This window comes from Poecilia reticulata, chromosome 10 (genome assembly GCF_904066995.2).
Source record: "Poecilia reticulata chromosome 10, P_reticulata-male-v2, whole genome shotgun sequence".
Classification (NCBI taxonomy): domain Eukaryota; kingdom Metazoa; phylum Chordata; class Actinopteri; order Cyprinodontiformes; family Poeciliidae; genus Poecilia; species Poecilia reticulata.
The window spans coordinates 31,772,725-31,796,110 of NC_088839.1; the positions used below are offsets into that span (position 1 = coordinate 31,772,725).

Sequence of the window (23,386 nt, forward strand, 5' to 3'; positions counted from 1 at the left end):
TTTCTCAGCGTAAAGAAAAAAACTTTCACAAACTCCTGTTACAACTCCAGGCCCACATTGAGATGACATTTAAAGAGCTGGCCGTTAACAATATATCTGGTTGCAGTGAGAAAGCAGGATTTTACTGCCGAGCGCATATCAAATAATGGCGTTTGCTGGCACGTCCGTGTGAACAGAACAATATCTTCTCAGCACCAAGTGGACCGCGGGGAACGCCGTATCCGGCGCCAACCAGAAAGACTGAAAATTCCTGACTTCATAAAAAAAAAAGTTCTGGCCCATCGCAGCGCCTGGTAATCAATATGAAGGGCACAGCTGTCACACTATAAAAAACAGGCCTAATTTGGGAAGAGCCCTTTTCTTTCAGAGTCCTCCTCTGCTGGAGGACATCAGGATCACCTAGATGTAGGTAAGTCATCCTCTGCTTTTCACTACAAAATACTTTTACAAACACCAGAGTTACTCATTAAATGATCCTGTTTAATAATAAACCGCGATTAGAGCTAATAATAAATACAACATCTCTCTTCAGAGCAGGCTCATTCTATGAATTTCATTTCCTGAAAACTCAGCAGTGAAATACTGTACCACAACGCTGCTTTGCAATCTGATACACTGAAGACGAGACCTTGAAGAAGGCCAGAACCACATCTATCAGTGACTAAATCTGTCCTTGCATTCTCAGGGAAGACTCTCAAGGATGAGGCAAGTCTTCAAAAGCATCTCTGCCTTTTGATGTAAACTTCTGTGACTGCTGGGTGCCTCTTCAGCCCTGCCGTCTTTTAATTGATTATGTGAGGCAGAGGGCACTGTATTGTAAATGAGGTGCAAGACAAAGACTTGCAACACTCAGTGGCTTTCGCCCTGTTATTTTCCGCTACTGCGGCGGTTGACGGTAAAGACGGACGCAGTGTACCATTCAGGGAAAAGGTCATGGGAACATTAGGTGCCAAGAGGGAATAAAACATTTTTATTTTGAGAAAAAAACGCAACAAAAATTTAAATTATTTCAGAACAGACACGTCTAGATTTGTCCGTCTTGCTTTTCCCCTCTATGGAGAAAGGAAAGTTGATTCTCAGAAGCTGCAGGAGTGGAAATAAAATAAATCTCCTCTGCTTGCTGCTCAGGGTAGCGTGACATTTGACAGTCTTTTAAGGGGCAGAATGAGGCATGTTTGGGTGCGGAAAAAATTCAATTGTGCTGTATTGATTCGCGGGCGTCTGTCATTATTCCCAGGTTGATTGACAGGTGGAAATTGGTAACGTTAAGTATTTCATATGTTATAGGGGCTGACATTTGTTTGTCTGCTCCCTATGTCAATATTGTTGGAGAGATCTGTAGCGTTATGAGATAGCATTATACACCGACTGTGGCTTTTGTGTGATGTTCCAATGTTTTTTCCGACATAATTTAAGATATATTAAAAAACCAGCTGAATCTCGAGGTGTTTAATGCCAATATTATTGTCTTTCTCTAGGGGATCATGTATGTTCATAGTCGCTGGCAGCTCTCTGTGCCTGCACACATGTGTGCACTGCATGCTACACACACACACACACACACTCATACAGAGAACTAAAAATATTTCCCAGTCACGCTTTCAGGCAACAAACGCAACAAACCCATGACAGTCAAAGGGAGCTATTTTGATTTAACTGTGTCAACAATTAGCATAAGAATGAAGCTCAATGACCCCAGCATGCTGACAGTAGGCTCACCTGTTCCGGTGGTAACTGCAGTATTTCATCCATCCACATTAGCACAGATGTATATTTGTTTCCAAGTTCATGCCAAATTCACTGGAGCGCCAGTTTGTCTGGGTCAGGGGTGCTCAATTAAACTTCAGCGAGGTCCTCTGGTTTATCAGACAAAGGTCCAGAATGTAGAATATTTGCCACATTTATACAGCCAAAACTTTCTTGGCTTCATTTAGTAATAAATATATTTTCTTTTTTTTAATCACTGAATCAGACATGGCAGCATTGTACCTAAAACAACAAGCAGTTGGTGTCAGAAAAGCTACGGATCTCCTTTGATAACTATTTTCTATTCTAATTTCTAATTTTGGGGTAACTTCGCTTTTCAGGACAAATACTGAATACACTCTGCAGAAAGAAAGAACATGGCGTCGATCCTCTTTTTGTCCGTTTTCACCTTTTTTTAGAAACAGTTTGTTTTTTAATCATTAGTTTTTTTCTCTCCTTTCCATTAGCTAAGTTCTCTGCACACAGGAAGTCTTCTTGTTCTTGCTGTTCTGGAAAAGCTGTGTGTTTTTAAATCCCAGACCTGTAAGTCAGATAAAAGATGAGCTTTAAAAACAACAATCAATTTACGTTCAGAAAAAAGCTACTTTTTTCCAGCTCACTACTCTAGATAAAGGTATTATAATCAGGATAAGTTTAAATCTCATCATAATAATGATGAATTATGTTTAAGCTGAAATAACACGTGAAACCAGATGCTTTGGGATTGGAAATAAACTATAAAATTTACAGTGTAAAAAAATAAAATGTTCATATAGTTTTTTTATTTTATAAAACAAAAGGCAAACAGTATTTATAACCTAATAGTGGAAAAACATATGGAAATAAGTATAATAGTAACCGTAAAGTGGTTTATATAATCCAAAATGAATTAAAGGTTCAGATTTCTGAGATATAACTAATTAAATATTCATTCAATTCAGTTTCATAAAATGTGTATAAAACTCCAGTAAAACACTGAGAAACGGCCAAATTCAGACAAATTGTCTGGATTAAAATAAATTTAAATCAACTTTAAGCTCAATGTGTGTCAAGATGAACATGTTATGTGAAGATTAATTAAGAGACTTATTCACAATTTAAATAAAAATACAGAATTATTAGTGACGTTGCTACAGTGCATATTTATACTGTTACATCTTTGCCAATGTTTCTTTCTCCTTTTGTCATTTTGTTTTTGTTTGGATGAAAATAATTTATACTCTTATTCACTGATATAATTAAAAAAGACAAAAACATTCAGCCACCGACGCAGTATAAAGTAATATCTGATCTGTTTGCGATAAAAACGCAGTTTACTCCATCATGGGCAGGTCAGCCTGATTCCAGCTCTGACTTCAGCAAAGCTTAGCAGGTTTTACTGCCTTTAAAACATTAATTATGTCCATAATAATTCCTCAGCTGGAGGCTAGATACATTATTACTCATACATTCATACTGGCTGCTAATTATCTGACTACAGAGGAGAGGAGCTACTGAAAAATATCAAATTTCCAGGAGCACTTATCAGTCTGCGGCTTGTGATAGAGTATTAAAGAAAAGGACGGATGTAAACCGCACATTATCCAATAATAGGAAGAGTTTTATAAACAAGAATCGCTGGAATACTAAAAATGTTACCATGGTGCAAGATTAATGCAAACAAATCCATTTGTATCCCCTTCAAAAGCTAAATGCATTTAGTTTTGGCACGTTTGTAACTGGAACATAAGTTTTCTGATCCACAGAGTAATATTCCACTGTTCAGCATAATCCTGCTGTTTCAGGATTATTCTGGTCAAACCTAAAGGTAAATGTTTAGATTTTACTCACACGTCCCTTTTGCCACACCAACATAAGCACTGTTTACACAGACTTCTAGTCTTTGGTCAACATTGCATCTTAGCTGGACTTAAGAGTGACGTCAGTGGATCAGTGTTAAGGACATTGAGTTCAATCTGCATTTTATTGTTTAATTATGCAAAAACTGTCATAATGTGCAATAATTGCCCTTGAAATGTTTCGGCAGTAGGAAGTTTCTCTTTCGGTACTGATAAAAAACCCTCTCAGACCTTTGTGTACTCTGCAGCTCCCATCCTTAGCCTGCAGCTACACTTATCAAGTCTAGTTTTAACCTGTTTTTCTGACGGACATCACCAGATGCTTGAGAGGCTCCCGGGTGTGGCAGTCTATTCAGAACAACCATTTCCCATTGTTTGCATTGCTATTGTTGTTGTTTGTTTTCCATATGGCCTTTAAACTCAGAGCAAACTCTGATCACTTTTATAGTCTTACATTTGCTTTGCAATTTGACACATTGCTCCAGTTTTAAATTAGTCTGGAATTTATTTTAAATGGATTACAGTTCCAATGTAAAACAATTATAAACTAGGAAAACAAATGGTCAAAAAAATGACTTATAAAAACCGATAAAATGATGATGAAGGTTACAAAGTTGTAATATGTAGATATATCTTTATAAACCCAGAAAAGCTGAAGAATATTCAAAGCATAAGTAGATTTCAGTCGACCTCATTTTAAAACATATTTTGTCTCAGTGGGTATAATTGCTATCAGAAGGTTATAGGCTGTACATACGTATAAATGTGTTTGTCTGTAGTGAAAAGCTTTAGTGGTCAGTGTGACTGGAGCATCTGTAACAGCACTGAAGCCTCACAGTAAACACAGAGACAGACACAAACATGGAGTTCTTCACATAAGACAGGCCTTTTAAACAGAATTCAGTCAGATGAATGCCTGGCTACCGTTTCTTACAAAGATCCATTATGCAGAGAAAATACAGATTTGTTTCAACCAACAAAACAGTCAGGATACGTTTTTGCCCAAGGATTATGAAATATTAAAATCTCAGATTCAGAAAACAACAGTAGCCCAAATCCTAACACAACACAGACGATGTCAAAGCCAGTTAGCCGAAGCAGGGAGTCAACAGTCAGACCACTGATGTTTCTAAACCCAAAGTTTATCCAAAAATAAAACACTCTTTTACCTCCTATTTACATTTTATGTGTCTGTTGTCAGTAATGAATGTCTGATGTTTGGAGATCACATGGTAACATAAACCTTCAACTCTCTGCTAAGAGAGCCATAAGTTGTAACCTGCATGTTTTAACCAAACAGCTGCAGCTGTGATAGTTTCTTTCCCAGTGTCTGAGCCAAATGAACCTCATGATAGCCGCTGCCATCTGTGTATTTTAACTTTTATTGCAGTGCCCCATGTTGTGGGAAAGCATTTAGGTCTGGTTAGAAATGAAGAGTCTGGTTAGAAATAAAGTTTTTGAGTGCTGTGACTGCGATGATCATGTTTTTATGGGGGGGATTGGAAGTGTCCTGATGCTTTCAGGAAACAGTTTGGTAACGGGGATCAAAACAGAGCGAAACTTCAGCCTGGCCAGACTTTCATTTTCAAACCAGTTTCTGTCACAAATGTTTTAATGTACATAGTGAGCTATATGCAGACTGGACTCTCATCAGAAAGCTTTTAAATTCATTTGTGGTGTGCCAGTTTGTTAGATCTCCAAACTAATTTTCTCAAAGTTTCTCCTGACTTCCTCCTTCTCACCAGGTAAATCAGTACTTCAGTTGTCACTTTATCAGCTCAACTTTAATCTGGAGACTTTGTTATCCCCATTGGGTTATGCATAAATACATGGTTTAATATTTTACATGCAAGTTCATCACTCTTCATCAACTTTTATTTTTCTCAGCTGCTTTTGTTTCCTTTCACACTTTTTTAAACACTTTTCTTGACTTTAGCAATGGAAGTTATTATAACTACAGCTTTGATATATGCTCTTTTATTTTGAAAAGTCTTAATTCACAAGCAATGAGAATACATCACCGATTACCAGCACTAGTAGGCTAACCCCATGTGACGGTCATACATCACATGTGTTCAGACTTGGAGCACATTAAAGATTCATGCATGCCTGTAAGACAGAGTTCTGCTGTTTCTGCTCCACATTCTGGGAAATGTTAAGTGGGGTAAATGTAGTTGACGTAATCCCTGGATTAGCATAGCTACCAGATAATGGCCAGGAATGGACACACAGCCTTTCAATATTTGTGCCCCTTAACCTGAGGCAACATGTTGGGTGGACTGTTTGGAGAGGGAGGACTTAGACCTCCAGCTGCCATAAGCTTTATGAGAGGAGGTGAAGAGCAGCTCCAAGCTGTGACTTGTTCCTGCTTCGTCCAATCATTTATAGCTACAATCAGATAAAAACAGGAAAAAAAGCACAACTTTCTCACTTGCATTATTTTCTACTTGTTAACCGAGAACAACGTCGTCCTCTCCTGTCGGTACAACAAACAACCGGATTTGAATGTCAAATAAAATAGTATTTTTTTTAAATTTTAATTAAGAAAAATTCAATATAAATGAATTAGTCATCAAAAGTTGTTCTTTACAGCATTTTAACAACATTGTGGTCTGAGATCTAGTGATATTAGAAGCCCAACATTTCTGAGCTATTACTGTGGGCCCAGATAAGCAGGTTCACTCCTGCTGTATCTGTGGTTAAAACTCTTTATTTTGATGACATTTTTAACTTCTTGAAAACTCCAACCATTTCTTGGTTCGTCACTAAAAAACGACAGATGATAAAATCAGCAGCTGATTCGTCACTGAGCTAAAATCCTACAAGCCTGGACTGCTTTTGGTTCCAAACTTAAATATTTTTATTGATCAAATCTAAACTGATTCACCAAACAAGAATTCTTTAAATTCAGGATTTATTGTTCATATTGTTACTTGCCTGAATTTTGTGGCACTTTACAGCTTTTGTAATAAAACTTTATAATAACTATAAAATGTTCTGCATCCAGCAGCTGTTTTGTTTTGGTCAGGACTTACAGACTGTTGTGTTTTATAAGAGTCATCTGGCTCCAAATGGTTTAGAACATGCAAAGTATAACAAATAGATTATTAGTTTCAATTATAAATAAAGTCAAAGTATTTACTACATAACTGAATAAAAATACTTTACTCGGCACGAAAGGTTTTGATTATAAGTACAAAATGGAAATAGTAATGAACAAAATGGTCCAGGTAAATTTGGCTCCCACCTATTTGAATTTGAAATCAATATTTATTTTTATTTTAAGTTTATAGCAAATATTTCAAAAAAAAAAAGAGAAAAAATTTGGAAGAAGTGAAGTAAAAGTACATTATTTTTGTGATTAGTTTACAGTTAGAAATATCTTCAATGATTTAAAAGGTTAATTTGGCAGAACAGTTTTATATATATATATATATATTGTTGATATATAAATAACTCAGTTTTTCCAATAAAATAAAATCTTTATTTTTCTGCGTGATGATGCTCATTCTTCATCACATTCCTGTGTTTGGCCAACAGAATGCAAATTGTGTTTGAATGTTGCTGCTCTGATCTGGCACTCTGCAAACCTGGAAAAGTTAAATAAGCAGTCTCTCAACTTTTTTCACTTGAGTCGTCAAAAGCGCCCAGAGACTTTTCATCACCAATCACCACAGCGATCGCTCTGCATTCACACAAAAACCAAGGGGGGAAAAAAAGAAAATGACAGTTGGATCATGGCTGTCCACAAACGATGCCTCAAGGCTTGAAGTGTGAGTTTGACCAAGCGTAAAATGTCAGACAGGGAGCTTCCAGGGAAGGCTTGTTGGCAGGACGAAGTGGAAACCCAGCTTTATGTGAGGGGGGGAGAGGACGTTCGGTTTGTACTCTGCAGCATGTGGATGGCTGTGTGCTCCTCTCAAATGTCATCCAAGACGGCCTTGCAACAGTCCAACCAGGAGCTGAAGTTGTAGCCTATATTTTAAGAGGGTGATTATTTATGTACCTGCCATGAATTTTCACTCAGGCTCACCATGTACCGAAACCTCCCACATCTCCCCCCAAAACCAGATGGAACAAGGCAGAGTAACCGCAAAGAGCAGCAGGCTCCAGAGATTTTCCCTGTCTTGAGTTATGAATTCAGCATATGCTGCGCAAAATTATACTTGTGAGTCTAAAGGCTGAGGTTTGTTTGTGAGAAGCTCTGTGAGAATAAACACTGCAATCCCACTCTAAGACCTCAATCAATCTTATCGGGTGGTAGGCTGGATTTGCATGATAAAAACAATCAAATTTGTGGTTTTCAGAGATGATTGCTCGTGGTATCCAGCACCCACTGTTTTTCACAGCCAATGCTAATGCATTATCCACAACTGCAAGAGCAGCATCACACACTGGCTTCAGAATCCATTAATACTATATTCTTACTGAAGAAAAAGAAATCTCAAGAATCGTAATGTTACTCCACCAGCTTATCCCGTTTCAGCAAAGCAACGCAGCATACTGAAAATACACCATCACTGACAGAGAGAGCCTAATCCAGTGATTGGTTTTACCTTATCACACAACTTAAGGAGTGTACACTTCTAAGCTGACGGATTGAACCTCTGTTCGATACAGGTTTGCAAAACTGAATCTGTTGAGCCTCAAAGATTTGATATGGGTATTTAAAGCTCTGCGCGGCATTAACCGCAGAGCACAACAAATAGCCTGCCTTTTAACAGGGCTGGGGAATCCCGGGGCCAGTTGGGATGCAAATTGAAATGATCCAAGAGTGGATTGAGAAGGTGAGGGTGGGCTCGGATGGGGCTGCAGAGGCTGGGTGAGGAAGGTGGGGGCAGCATGAGGCAAGGTTGGTTGGAGGCTCGTGGCGAAGGCTGCCGGGGTCCTGAGGGGTTAGCCGTGATTAGCCTCAAGCTCCGAGTTCAACATGTGGGTGACAACGGTTTTGTGACAAACAGCAATGAAAAAAAGTCAACGTACGTTTTCCACCTCCTCTCCAGAGTCGGTCTGCTGCTCCGCTCAGGTTCTCTCTGAGCTTTGTGCAGCCAACCAGCTAAATGTTCAGATAAACAATAAAAAACAGGAGTCAAGATCTTCTAAAACCAGACTTCACTGGAAGCATTTTCCGCTAATAAAAGTGAAATACAAAGATCTTTATGCGCTCTTCTTCATTCACTAGAAAAACAAGTCGGTGTTTTTAATTCAAAGCCTCCAACCCAGGCTGACTGTCTTTAATGTAAAAGTTGAGTAAATCATTTTAATAGCAGATTGTACCATCCCAGTTTTAGGATTAGCCAGTGATGCCATCATTTGGGAACACTCCTCGGCTTCCCCGCACACACACACACACACACACACACGAGGCTCGCTCATTTTCCACCAGCAAAAATCCACCGACTAATTATAAGAGTGTAACTTGCATACTTTTCATCATTGTAATTAAAATGGGATAAATTAACACAGTGGACATGAAAAGAAGACGACTTCCACTTCTTGACCTTGTTAATCTGGGCTGGAATGATCAACCTAACTGGGATTTAATTGCCTTCTGCTGCTTTTCTTGCAGCAGTAATTTGGTTTGCCGGGCTGCTGAGGCAAGCCAGGCGCTGTTGGCCCATTTAAAGCACTAAAGCAATCTTTTTATTTCTTTTCTTTTTCTTTTTGTTGGGTGAGATGAGACAGGAAGAGGTTGGAGGATTGATAGAGGGATGGATGGCAACACACACTGGGCGACTCATGATTGGGAGTCTGCATGGAAGTCAATGTGAGACTATAAAGAAAGCAGCTTCCCTCTCTAGGGTGTGGTGAGGTTTAAGGGCTTTCGCATACAACTTTAAAGAGCCCAAGTTTTAAATCCTAGGATATACTGTTAAATCACATGGGAGGCTTATTGTTTTCAAGGCTTCACATATAAGCACTGTTAACCCTCTAAATGCCATTGAAACCAGCTCGATGTATGCTCATTATAGAGTATGAGCAGTCATCAGCCGGGCAGGTGTGAGTGAAAAGCATCTGTGATCAAGGGTGGGGTTTATGTACTGCTTTGTTTTACTATCCAATATCACGTTACCTTCTCCTTAATAAGCGATTGTCGCCCTTTACTCTGGTCTCCCTCTTCCATCTGCATGTCCACAGACCAGCGGGCGGATGTCTGCGGCAGCAGCAGGCCTAAAACACCGGGTTTCTGAGCTTCTGCTAAAACACCCACAGAGCCCGGTTAGAGCTCTCCAACACATGCACAGCGCTGCCAAAAACTAATCTATTCAGTCAATATCAACAAATTTTCCTCCAAACATAGAAGGTAATTTATTTTATTTTTTAGCTTATTTTCTCACGGCTGAGTTTGGAGCTTAGTGGATGTCACAAATACTTAAAAACAAAGACATGTAAGTAACCAACAGCCGATAAGTGGAACATGTGAACTCCTGCATGTCAAAATAAGGAAAATAAAACTATAAAAAGCTGAATATTCAGGTTGCTCTGAACACCAAATATGATGGTGGAGATTATTTCAATCACAACTCCGAAATAGAAACAAGTTAAATTTATTTCCATCAAGCAGTTTATTCAAAATGTTCTAGTAGAGGCTGTAACAACTCTTTACAATATGTATCAGTTGTGTTTCATGTGGAAACCTCAAGTATTCCTGATTAAAAATGTTCCTCGTGGACACGAGGCTCATGCAGGATGGAGAGAGAGAGACGGAGCGACGTCATCGTTTCAAAAAGATGCGTCTCGCTTGAACACGGAAACATGGAACCACCATTCAGAAATGTGTCCTCTCTGGGACCCAGACTAAAAAAATGATTGTTTCTGCTCTCCCAAAACGCCGGAACAGTGAAGACTCACAGCCTAAACCACAAAAACCTTTATGGGAACACAGAAAATATGTCTATTTTGAGGGGTCTGAGGCAATTTAGTAAAGTCCAACTGCCTTTGCCTTATTAATTTGTACTCATTTATATTCTTATTTTGGCTTTTAGCCAAACTTTTCTGTCAACGTTTAAAGAAAAGAAAAATCTTCACACTTAGCTTAATTGTCTTCAAGCTCATTTAGAGTTGGACTACAGTGGACAGCGGTATTCATGGAGCCATTTCTGACCATCCACAAACAGGCTGAGGTCCCATCTAAAAATAATAATAACTGCATATTTTAGTAGTTCAAGAAGTAAATATTCTTAAATATGCACTAATACATACAGAGAAAAGCATCTTATCTGTACTGCAGAAGATAATATCTACAATCTTCTTTATTTCTGCTCTAAAATGCTCTGGGTCGCTCTCCAATGGCTTGTCCAGTAAAATTGTAACTAGGGTATTTTGTACCAACCTGCAATATATATATATATATATATATATATATATATATATATATATATATATATATATATATATATATATATATATATATATATATATATATATATATATATATATATATATATATATATAATATTTTAGACATGCTCTACAAAAACATTCACAAATAGGCACATTTTCTGCAAATAGTTTGGAGTTATTCTAGCTGAATTTTGTGTTGTTTTTCTACTGAATAATAGATCATCTGTATCTACTTTTCTGTGAATTGGCATGAATTTACTGCATTTAGCGTATTAGCTTTCACAACAGCTACGTGTGTTTTAAACAGAACAGGCTTAGACCTGAAAAAGGTCTGAAATAATGCAGAATTTTTCATCTATTATTTATATTTTCCATTTCAGAAGTTGGGCTGTAAGCTGTTAAACTCACTTTTGTTATTTCAAGGCTGTCAGGTTCTGTTGAAATTTGACCACCAACCACATTAAATACGTCTGGCATGCAGGCACAGAGTTAACCAATCAGACGTTGGTATGGTTTGATGGTAAAAGTTTAAAAAAGCAACTGTTTAGAAGAAGGTGTTCCAGACAACATGGTTCATTTTTACATTCAGTAATATAAACTTTGCCAGTGTCCAGACTTCATGTTTCTGTCGACTGAACTTCCAAACATTCAAACCCACTTCACTTTTCAAGAGTTTAAAACTTTTTAAAGTCAGTTTATTTGTTGCTGAAGCAGCATTCATAGTCGCTGTGGCTGTTGTTAAAACACAGGATGGAGCTGACTGAACTTTCCTGATGTATACGGCTCACACACACCTACACACACACGCACACACACAGCTCACACACACACACACACACACACGGCTCATACACACACACAATCCCTGCAGACTGCAGCCGGGAGTTTCCTGCAGAGCGCTGTGGAGATAAGCTGCTATTTTTATTGAAAAGTTCAAGAAATCTCATGAGAGAAATTCACAAAAAGTGTTTTTACTGTAAATATTGAAGTCCAGAGAATTATTATAGTTGACTAAAAAACAGTTGGTTATTTTTCAAGCTGCATAGCAGTGAGTACATGTTTCTAAATTAAAACAAGTTGTGCAAAAAACACTGAAAAGATTTGAAAAGCATCTGGTAAAGGCAAAATCTTTGTTTTTGCAAACTAAATCTCAATATTCAGATAATTTTACATGTTTAAACGTAAAATTATCTCAAATAAAGCATCTTTAGTTGAGGACATTTTACTGTTGCACCAAAACATAAATGTCAGTAACACCTCCGGAGTGAGCAGCTCTGCTAACCTCCCCCATATTTTCTTGAATAAAATAAATCATTCCCAGAGTCAAATCCTTATTTTCCGGGTTGTCTTTCATTTCATCACCCGGCGCTCGCCCTCCCTCGCGTGGTGTGCCGTTCAGCGAGTGTCAAGAAGTAAGATATGATTGTATCTTCAGATATTGATCCCCGTCCCAATGTGCTTCATTGCCTCATATTGATTTCTCACGCTGGCGCTGGGGGCCTGAAATTGGTCTGTGCAGTGAATTTCACCTGTGCAGTGTTTTTATTTGTCGTGAAAACATTCATGCACTGCTCACCCATGTCAATGCTCCCTCTCTGCCTGGTCAATTGACTGCCATCTTGTGATGTGTTCAGCGTTATGTTCACAAGTCTTCAGCTTACATCCGGTTTTCTGCAGAGTATCTGTTTAACTACGTCTAATGACCTCTGTTTGCTAAGTGTAAAGGAAAATGTAATTTCAGCCTTGTGATTATTTGAGTTGACATTTTCCTTCATCCGATTTGAAGCATTTAATTTAATGTTAGAGCTGTGAGCAGTAATTATTGCTCAGCTCTGTTTCTAATTTCCTCCAAGAAAGGGTGGATGAGAAATCTTCAGTAATTAAAAAACAAATTGATTCAAATATCTCTGGTTGAAAATATTTATCAATTATCTGTATCATACAAATGGTAAAAGATAAAATCACAAATGCTTTTTAGCTCAAAAGCTAAACAAATGGGATTTGACTTTCTTTGTACGAGTGGATGAGGAAAAGCACAGAATGTGATTTAACACGAGTCGGCTCAGGGACTCCAGCTCCAGTCAGTCAGAGCGGCTGCTTTGTGCCGCTCCCCTGCTGATGACATACATTTATTTTGAAACAGAATTATATGGCGATTTTCAGGTCATAATTTGTCTGATTTGAAGCTGAGTTTTGGCTGTAAAAACCTCTCATTTGCTGTTTAAGGGAATATTAGTGAATGTGTAATTTCAACAGGCTGGAATCTTTTACATCAAATATTCAGCTGTCATTTTCTACTTCTGCTTACTTTTTGTACGTTAAAATATCCTCTATTTAAATATAGTCTGAGTATCCTGTCTTACATAAACACATTAAAATATTTAAGCACTATAATATAATTATTATCTAAAATGTGGGTCTCACTCAGTCTGTCCCCTAATTGTGGTGAAAACTTGGCTTCAGCAGCCTGTAATCCTCCCTGACAGTGGCAGGGCCGTCATGCAGATGATGTGTTTTCACCACTGCAGATAACAGCCATTATTCCAACGAACAGCCATCTAAACAACATGACTCAGCTCAGTCTAATGAACTCACTAATTTAATATGCCACTGTGCTTTGGTGGCAATAGATTCAAAATCTAATCTGGGCCAAAACTGATTAGGCCTATTAAGTGGTAATGGAGCGCGGGGCACTTAGCATGCTTGGAGGTTAAGCACCTCTATCTAAGGCGTGGCTGCTCTTTTGTTGTCCTGCTGTTAAGCTGATTGCATGGCCGCGACCAGCTGCCTGCTTGTGTGGTCTTTGGTTTTTGGTCTTGAAATCCGCTCATCTGGAACTTGGAGATTTTCTCAGGGAAAAGTGAGAAAATCTCTGACTTAATTCTCAGAAATACCAAATCAAAAGATTCTTATTTTCACCACATTTGTTGTTTGGTATATTTGTTTAAATTCCCCGTGTATCTAAACACCTGCAGCCACAGATTAATCCAGCTAAAGTCTAGAAAAAGCAAAACAAATGTTTAAAGACAACAAAATGCACATTTCTTACTTAACAATATGTTTGCTGGACAAATCGATTCTCAAATATCTCCATCTTAATCAAATGTCAGAAAATGAGTATGTGCTGAAATAAAATCTTTCCAAAAGCCTATTGTGTCGAACATAAATAGTGGAATAAGCTGAGAGCATCTTTTGAAGTGTGAGTGATCTGCAGAGCAGCACCACCAGAAGACATTCCTCCCCAGGAGAACTGGCCGCGGGTCTCCGCTCCCAGCCAGCGCAGGCTTCTTTGCCACGGCACGTTTTCTTCTTGCTCGCTGAGGGCCCTGACACTTTTCTGGCACGCCTGAGCGATGGATCACAGGACGTAAAAAAAGACAACGTCCTGCAGCGTTGAAAATTTATGGCCTCACTCACCCATATGTTAAATCTGGGGAGATGGGGCCGGCTCTGAAGGCGACAATCAAATACATCTCAATTAGAGCTGTTTGCTCCTGTAATACCTGCTTTAATTTGATGGGTCCAAGACAAATGAGCCAAGCTGTGATATGAAAGATTATTTCAAAGCGTTTGACATTAAGCTTAAGTTATTTTTGGTTCCTTTTATAATATAATTTTTTATTCTATTTTTGGAGGGCTATTTTTATTTTTTAAGAAAACGTGATTTTTAAGCGGGTCATAAATGTGCTGGGTTTAATTTAAAGCTTTAAGAAAATGTCTTAAAGCAGATAAACTTGCAGGACAAAAATATTAATCAGTCAGGAATAAATGCAATATTTATCTTCTTTAAACAAAAAAACCCTTTCCTGGTCATTATTTACATATATAGTTAATTTATTTTTTAACTCTTACAGAAATGTATCGTTATGAAGACAAATAAAAAGAATTGAGCTGCAGAAAAAGTGACGGCGACGGTCAGGCATCTAAAGCGGGGATCAGACGCCATCTACTGGTGACTCTGGCTATTTCATTTCTCCACAAGGTGGTAAAAACCATAAAGAATACAAAGAGAGCAACATTTAAACTAAAAGAAAGGTGTAGATACTGAGTAAATTATGTTATATGAGGTATATGTAATAGTAGGTAATGGTAAATATGTATGTATTCTGAAGCCAAAGTGACTTAATAACCTGAAATCATTCATTTTCCAGTTGCTAAAGCTCCACTCAGGACTGGATCAGCTGCCGTTTCGGTGCCGACTCCTGACAGCAGCGACACGGAGCAGCTGCCACCATCCTGTTGGTGACTCTGCCATGTGACCCTGCAGCCCATCTGACCAGATGGACTCCTCTCCAGTCCTCCTGCCTCTGCTGCGGGCCTCTTCGCTCGTTTCCCTGCGTCTCTGGGCTTCTGGCAGCTGCACCGCTCTCAGATCCTCTGATACCTAGGCGAGCCGGGTCGGGCCAGACCTGGAGTCAAATTATGTGTGAGTTTGTTTTGGGTTTGCTTGACAAAACAAGATTCACATCCTATGAAGCCCAGCCATGTTGTCATGCATTCTGTACTGTAAGTCACAGGGTTCTGGTATATAAGAAATATTTATTTGCTGATAATTCTTTCAAGCTTTTTTGAAGCTTATTTGCACATCAGAAAGCAGATGGTCCAACCTTTAGATAAAATTACTTCTGAATCCCATAATTTGTCTTAAACCTAAATTCCAATCATGTTTAATTGAATAAAACATGTAGAATGTGATGTTGGAATAAACAGCTCGATGATGCAGGAGAAAGATTAATGTGCAGGTACGTAGACCCATTGGGGGTTATTTTTACAGATGCCATTTCCCCTGACCCGGCTCTGTAAGACGACTCTGCCTCTCAGCAACCAGGTGGGAGTCTTCCCTCCTCAGGACCACGCCTTCGACGTGGAGGATCTCCTTCCAGTTGTGTTTTTATCGTTCCTGGACTTAAGCGTAGGCCACTTAACTATCTAAGCTTTCGTAGTGATCATCCCATTTATCTGGGATTATTGCAGTGAATTTACTGTTTGGTCTTCTTCCAGGCCTAAAATGTCAAGTCCAAAGTCATGTATGCAGTAGCTTTATTCGGTAAGACCTTCGCAGATCCGTCCAAAGCTGGTAGCAGTTGATCTTTGGATAGAGCATGAAATAAATAAATCCTCTTTAGCAGATCAATATTCATCCTATTTAATGCTGGATGTGAAACTGCTGGATTTGAGGTGGTAATGCTGATGTACAGCTAATCGTTGGAAAATAAGCAGCGGGGCTTTGTGATTCTCCAGCAGATAGTTTAAACAGGAAGACGGATGAGTAAATGCCGATTGTCTGGGCAGAGAAAAACCTGATAGCGGCTGCTTGTAATTTATAGCCTCTAATTAATACGCAGAACTTCTCTGCTTGAGTGGGATGTGATGGAGTGACGAGTGTGTTATTGAAGCAGGAAAATGAGCCGGTGACACGTTTCTAGCTGCAGCTTTGCAGCAAAGACATGGAGCCCTAATGATATTAGTCGACACTGCTTGCATAAACAGAGAGACAGGAAGTAAATTGAGACAACAGAGGGATGTGAGCGCTCATTATTATCCTGACTCCCTGTGTGTTTTATTGTATAAAGAAGAAGCAGGAGGACACGACCTCTGGCTGAATCAGAGGGAGGAAACATTTCTTCCTGTGTGTAAATCCAGTCTGCAGAAACAGCTCTAAAGCATACCTGTGACAGGCTGTGACAGTCACTCCTGATGAATAGCTACCGTTAGCTAAGTTTGCATTGCAGGGCCGGTTCTCATAGCATGAAGCAAAGTTATCGAGAACTCCACCAATATTATTTATGGGTATGAGACCCACCCACTCAGACTCCCAGCATTTCTTGATGAAGATTTACAGCACATGCAGCTTCGAAGAGCTGAGATCTGATGTCTGCATACCTGCAGCTTCTAACATTAGCATGACTGCTGCAAACACACAGCCGCTGCTGTTCATCGCCTGTCTGGACTGTGGAGCCTTTTCTACAAGAAGCAGCATTTTAACAACAAATAGCTGAGGAGAAGAAAGTCACACTGGCACTAAATTACTGCTTCATTTTACTTCATCATCAACAATGGCTTCCCATTAAACTCCAAAACCTTTTATAGGGCTCAACAGTCAAATCAAAGAGGTTTCATAAAAAGCCTCTTTTCTTCTCTGAGTCATCCATTCAAGCGCCTTAAAAAAGTCCAACAACATAAATCCTTGCTGTGTCCTCAGTGGGACACAGTGATGGGAGCAGCCATGGATGGCGCCTCAATTCAAACAGAAAAAAAACATGGCCGCCCATCAGGACCTGCAGTGTTTTGGTAACGAGGGCGACAACCACAGGTGATGCACCCGCAGTAAAATCATCTCAAATGCTGATGGATACAATTCCTACTTAATATTTATGCTTTACTTTCCTTATTTTATTGTACAGAATAGGTGTGTTATTATTAATGAACATAAAAACAAACTAAAAATCTTTTATTTATTTTTATTTTTTTTATTTTTCCTTTATTTAACCAGGTAAACCCCATTGAGATCCAGATCTCATTTTCAAGGGGGACCTGGGCAGAAGTCTGCAGTGCACAGCAACCTGGTTACAAAACACAATTGATTAATACATATACATAAGTATAAAACAGTATAAAACAACTTAAAAACAGTGACACTGTTGAAAAGAATCTCGTTGCCTGTTTTTAAGAATCACTCGAAATAAGTCCAATGAAATCAATTCTGACATCTTGAGTTCAGACTGGAGCTGATTCCAGGCTGAAGGAGCATCACACTGAAAGCTTGCTTTACTTTTCGGCAACGTGGAAAACGCAAAAGAAAAATGTTTTTGGAGCATAAAGAATTGGAATGAACAGATCTATGTAAAAGAGAGTTTAAATATGCTGGAGCCAAACCGAGTAGAGATTTATAAATCAGGATCATTCATTTATTCATTTAGTTGGATACCAGGAGACGTTAGTGCCTGTTTTCCTTTGGACTAAAAAAGTGTCCTGCTGAAATCTGTTTTTTTTTTTTTTACAGTGTATTGTGTGTGGCCTAATAAATGATCAATGATTTGAAATATAGACGTTGTGTTACAGCTGTGCCTGTAACACAACGTTACAAGCTGCCCTTTTTCCCACTGAAGCATCCGACCCCTAAATATCTGGGCACGCCACTGACTACAATACACATCAAATAACTTCCTAATATATTTATTCAAATATGGCTTCTACTTCTAGTCATTTTAGTCTCTTATAGATTTAATTCAAGATTCAACATTTCTAACCAAATAATAAGAATTGTGTGGCAGCCACAGTTTTAATTTGTTGCTATGGTTTCAGGTTTTGTTAATAAAATCCAGAGGGAGAATTTGGGTGAATAGACGCTTCCAAAGCATAGAAATGCAGAAATGCCCCTCCCCCACTTGTTGCTTCTCTCAGTAATATTTGTAGCTGCTACCATCTTTCATCAATCTTACAAACACAATGCTGTTTTAGAGTCAGGCTGCCTGAACCGACGGCCTGATTAACTGACCAGCTAACCGTAAAAAAATAATAATATTCTGTCCAATAAGCATTTACAATGCAACACCAACTGCAGCTGGTGTTAATTCTCCCTCATTTTGCCCAAAGTAAATTATCATTAATCAGCATTCTGTCACTTTAAAAACAGTGGGAATAGTTTTATGTTTTAAATTAGCATAATGTGATCATGTTAGACTGAAATATTTGTGTAAATAAAGTGAATCTGAGTTCATCCATCTCATAAGCCTGTATTACAAACCTTTAGACATAAATATAAAGTCTGTATATTGGACAAATGTATTTTTGATTGGGTCATATGATGGTCTGCAACAAGTAACTCCCCTTCCTGTAAACACGTGACCACTGTGTTCATCACAGTCTAAGAAACCATTGTGATATTTAAAGTTTTTATTGTTATTTCTGTGATTATGTGTGATGCGTCTGGGATTGTTTAGACATCAGATGAGACATGGACTATAAATTCACATTAGGTTAGTGAAACCGCTGAACACCAACCATCCCAGAGCAGGCGGGGGAGCTGAGGGAGAGACCGGCTCAGTGCTACAAAGCTGCCGGACCGGGATGTTTACCAAGGATTTTTGGCTCACCAAGCCGAGAGCCTACGAAAGAAAAGAAGAAAGGCAAGACGAAAGAGGATGAAGATGAAAAAAAAAGATATTTGGCATTTCTGACTTTTCCTCAACAAACACCCGAGGGTCTAAGAGTCTCATTTAAATAAACAAAACCAAGGGGGCTGGATCAATTTGTGGACAATAAGCTTTGCCTCGGGGCCCCGTGCTCTGACGAGCTTTGAAAGTGGCGCCGGACTTTGTCTCAGTGAGTCAGAGGTAGAAATCCCATCCTTCAACAGGCTGTTGTGAAGAAATGTTCACAGGCTTCACTGGTGGCCTCGCCCGTCTCTGCAAACTTTGAAGTTTGTGGAACCAGACGCAGGCTGCAAATAGGCAAATCTCCATGTACAAAATGGCCGCTAGCCACAAAGTGTGTAGGAGTGGTGAAAAAAAATCAGATCCTGGTTGAGAGGAGAGGAGCTTGGCTGTACAAATCAATGCTTGGAGCAGATTTAAGGTTGAGGAAAGTGCCTGCAGGGATCAGCAGCGTCTCTGTCTCAAAGGTCCTGATCTCTGTTCAGAGGTAGACAAAGGTGTTTCATCATGACTGTTTCCTTCACTCCACACTCCTACTGTAAAGACTGCGTGCCTGCCTGTTGTAGTTACAACATATGGCCAGCAGATGGCGACCACAACACAAAGAAACCGCTTAAAACTGGAGTGAGGAGTTTTAAATGTCTAGAAAAAGCCAAAAATAAATAATATCCCACAAATAGTTCAGCTGTTTGGTTATTTGATAGACATGTAGCATTTATAAGTTCATTATTTTTGTTATATGATCAAATGCTGTTTATTTTTATATGTTTAAAAATAAACAGCATTTGAAACAAGATTTGAGAATATCAAACAATCAGAAGTTTAATCTGTACTGACTTTAAAGAGATGAAGACAGAAAAAAATAAAATCTGCTTGAATAAAATAAAACAACACAAATATAGCTCTGATGTGCAGTTTTGTAGAGAGTTTTTATAAGTACTGCTTGAAGTCCGTTTGAAAACACTGATAAATCTCCTCTGGGTTACAAGCAGCGATCAGCTGTTATGGATCTGATGAGACCGAACTGCAGCTACAAAGAAACGAAACTTTCTCTGCTGACTTCCTTAGTTAGCAAAGAAAACCAACACCGTCCAACTTTAATGTCTCTCAGCTGAAGCCTTTTGTATCTATTTTTGCTCATGTCTGTTTTTCATCATTCTTATTAAATTCCTCCTGAATCCGGTCGCCTCATGCTGAGCTCCAGGCTTATCTTCACCTGAGTCTCATGCAGACGTTTTGCAACGTTTTTACGGTCAGTTGACTGTTGATGAAGATAAATTGTGGGCAGTTCATCATGATATGAAAATCATTGGCAATAATAAGGTTGTGTAAAAATATAAAACTATTTTAAGCTGACCGTTGATTTAGATTGAATTCACATACATTTACTGTAGCAAAAATATAGAATGAACACTCATTGAATTAAGCTGTAATTTTTAAAGGTTTAGTCCATTTAATATTGTACTGTTTTTTATAATTGTGCTCCTTCTAGAGGAGCTCAGAGCCTAATCTTAAAATAAGGAGTGGGTGGGGCTGCTCCACTTTTCACAACAGGCCGGCTTTTCACAAATATTTTCAAACAGTCAAATTTTCAATTTTTTAAGGTCGGAAAAATGTAGGAGCCTTTGAGGAGTCGGCTTTTTGACAGTGTGCAGCAATAGGTAAGGGAGGGGCCGCACTTTGTTATTGCATTTTATTATTGGAAAACGAGAAAACCCCAATGACATCAGCGACTTTTGTGGCATCTCAACAGAAGGCTTTAAGCCACTGGAAAATTATTGTTGGTATATTTTATAAAGGTGTGTTTGATCTTTATAAACCAAACAGGATTTATAGATAATCCTGTTTGATTATAATTACACCAGGTCTGGTTTCTGTTTCCTAACTGCTAAAACTTGCATCATGCTGCTCCTATTTGATGAGAAGCCATGCAAAGCGTCAGACTGACTGGAGTTTGCTGTAGTTACACAACGAGTAACACTGTGCTGCCCCTCCCCAACCTGCTGCTGCACTGTCCAGATCAGGTGACCCAAACAACACTTTTCCATCATTTACAAGGAAAATAAAATAAATTGTTTTTCTTTATATATTTCTGATTGCAAGCCCAATTAAGGTAATCCTGTTTTTAATGTAACTCCAACTAAATGTAGCATGTCCCTTACATTTAGTTGTAACTGGTAAACCTGTGCTGCCTGGTTAGCTAGGCAGGCTAACTAATTCATAGTTTAGACATTTCGAAGGTAAAAGTTTTGTTTTGATTGACGTTTAGTAAAAATCCACTGTGGTTTTACTGGGAGGCTGAAGCTACAAAACCAACCAGAGAAAATCTGAAAAGTGGTTTCAAGATGCTAACGTCTCTTCCAGCCTTTAGCTTCAGCCTCCAGAATCTGACTCACCTGGATTTACACTAAATGTTGACACCAGGAGCGTTAGCCGCTGCAGGTAAGATAGTAACTACTCAGAAGCCTCCAACAGAACCTTCCTGAAAAGCCTGGACTTTAATACAGTAACTGTTTATGAGCCTTGAAACTGTTTTCATGTTTCCTGTTAACAATCTGTACTGTGAATCTGTGTAAAATTGTCAGATTTTCACATTAGATACATTTTATTTACTCTGACCAGAAACTATTACCGGTTTCATTTTGCTGTTTGTGTTTCACCTCGGTTTTATTAGTGCATCATATCACTCTCTGCGTCCAAAATCATAGATTTGTGCGTAAATCATGTTATGCAAACACAGCAGCAGTATAAATTAGCCTTTGCTTGAAAAGCTGGGATCATTTTGAGACTAAAAAGTATAAGATTGTACAAGAGTACTGCAACATCTCCAAGTAATCAAAAATAACACGTTTAATGATTTTAAGTGCTTTTTTAAAACTAAACTACAAATATTCAGGTAAAAATAAATATTTGTTGGTTTGAAGGCCAAACTTAAAACAAATCAGGTTGAAATAATTAACATTAAATGTAAAGTATTTGGATTTTGGTTTGTACCTGCACAGGGAGCAGTTAGGATCTGGTACCTGGGCGTTTCTACAGGCTGCAGAAATAAATAAATCAACTTATTACAGAAAGTTGTTTTTTTTTGTAAAGAAAATCAAGAGGAAAATTGTACAGCTGAGGATTTGCAAAGATGTTTGTGTCCACATTTTATTATCTGGTGTTAGTTATGATTCATTTCTTCATGAAATAAACAAAACCCACTGAGAGAGTCTGTTAAGGCCCAGTTGCATAGGTTGCTTCATTGGCTTCATGTTAGATATGAACACTGTCACAGGGGAGGTATCTCTTGCTCTTCAGATTGTATAAATGAAGGACTTCAGAGTCTTAATTTCTTTGATCCTACGGCTTCCTGAAATTACCGGCTTAAACATTGTTCTGCTGTTCTCCCATCTTCCCACAGGAGACTTTCCATCCCATCCCAGACACAGAACGAGCTAGCCTAAGCCTCGCTAAGTCACTCTTAGCTCTGCCGCCACAGCTTGTGTGAGCCAATTCATGCTGAATAAGACCATGTTAATCTGGGGTTTACAACGGGACTAAGTAACTTCGTTTCTATCCTCTGTTAACCTGGAATCGCTGCGATGGCCAACTGGACTCAGAGCTGACGCCTCCTTCTTGTTACTGTTCCCAAGACAAGCCACCAGCATGAGCGCGTGTCCAAAACTAAGGCGTCAGATCCAACACCTTGCTTCGTTTCCTGTTCTCTTGGATAAATTCCATCAACATATTGCATTTGAGATTCATTCTTGTTGTCATTATAAAAAGAAGCAGGTTTTGTCTCTATGCTCTGCAGGATTATACTGTGTGAGGTTGAGTTCTTTAGCAAACTTTTGCAAAAATATTTTAAAATCTTTTAAAGTATGAAACCAAGTACATCTGCATGTTTTCTATTTAGGAGTTCCTTTTATTCAGACTTAATAAAAGTTACTAATATGTCACTTTGAGGTACGTTTATACTCTGACAAGCATACTGACGTGAAGTTGATGCCGACACGCAGCTGTCATCTGCAGATTTGAGGCTGTGCTGTTGGTTTTGATGAAGGCCGGAGTCATCATCAGCTGTCAGCTCATCCTGACGCACAGCAGGACTCAGAGGCTCAAACCTGACACAAACATTTCTATTAGCTGTTTGATTTTAATGAAGTCACTTTATGAACCAAAATGAGATTTGTTTTAATTTTGAGACAGGTACATTTGTTTTCCCCAAAGAAAGATGGAAAGCAAATATTCTACAATTATCTACATCTACAGATTCAAGTTAACTCTTATTTTATTTTTTACGAAAAACATGCTTAAAAA

General features: G+C 38.6%; 2 long non-coding RNA genes across 2 annotated transcripts in view; one reads left to right on the forward strand and one right to left on the reverse strand.

Annotated features, from left to right (window-relative positions):
* Positions 1-341: 341 nt before the first annotated feature.
* Positions 342-23,069, forward strand: LOC108166610 (uncharacterized). The gene is made up of 3 exons (XR_001776968.2): positions 342-409; positions 15,080-15,354; positions 22,488-23,069. It is a non-coding gene; the product is annotated as an uncharacterized LOC108166610 (long non-coding RNA).
* LOC145553191 (uncharacterized) overlaps positions 17,414-23,386 on the reverse strand; it is a 47,750-nt gene continuing 41,777 nt past the window's right edge. Inside the window, exons 5-6 of the long non-coding RNA XR_014089463.1 lie at positions 23,063-23,190; positions 17,414-19,561 (exon numbers count right to left, since the gene is read on the reverse strand). This is a non-coding gene — a long non-coding RNA (uncharacterized LOC145553191). The remainder of the gene's footprint in view (positions 19,562-23,062; positions 23,191-23,386) is intronic.